Source organism: Corvus brachyrhynchos, unplaced genomic scaffold (assembly GCF_000691975.1).
Source record: "Corvus brachyrhynchos isolate BGI_N302 unplaced genomic scaffold, ASM69197v1 scaffold85, whole genome shotgun sequence".
In the NCBI taxonomy this organism is placed as follows: Eukaryota; Metazoa; Chordata; class Aves; order Passeriformes; family Corvidae; genus Corvus; species Corvus brachyrhynchos.
The window spans coordinates 1,098,039-1,098,551 of record NW_008238634.1 but is presented as its reverse complement, the minus strand read 5'-3'; the positions used below and the strand labels follow the sequence as shown (position 1 = coordinate 1,098,551).

The 513-nt window shown below is 62.2% G+C and overlaps 1 protein-coding gene across 1 annotated transcript in view; it reads right to left on the bottom strand.

The window, feature by feature from the left end:
• The window catches only part of LOC103617760 (V-type proton ATPase subunit B, kidney isoform), a gene marked incomplete at its 5' end in the record, with an annotated part of 9,806 nt that overhangs the window by 9,100 nt on the left and 193 nt on the right, over positions 1 to 513 (bottom strand). The gene's annotated exons all lie outside the window — the stretch shown is intronic.

The following is a 513-nucleotide window of genomic DNA, read 5'->3' as shown; positions in this document are numbered from 1 at the left end:
GGGGAGCGGCCGTGACCAATGGGGGGTGGGGAGGGCTCTGAGGGGTCGTGGGGGGCTGCCAGCACCGGGCTGGGGGACCTGAGGGGACAGGAGGGTGTCACAGATCCGGGATGGATCCCAGAGTGGTTTGGGTGGGAAGGGACCTTAAATCCCATCGATGTCACCCCCTGCCATGGGGACACCGTCCACTAGCCCAGGTGGCTCCAAGCATTGTCCAGTCTGGCCTGGGACACTTTCAGGGATGGGGTGACACCTCCAGGGGTGGGATGTCACTTCCAAGGGATGGGGTGACACCTCCAGGGGTGGGATGTCACCTGCAGGGATCAATGGGGTGACACCTCCAGGCATGAGGTGCCACCTCACCCCGAATCCTTTCCCAGCCCATCCCAAGCGTTTTTTCCTGGGATAACTACGCAGAGAGGACGCGGGGAGGGCTCCAGCCCTGTCTGAGGTGACTGTCACAGCTGTGATGTGACACAGGGACGTTCTCAGACCCAAACCCTAACCCAAACC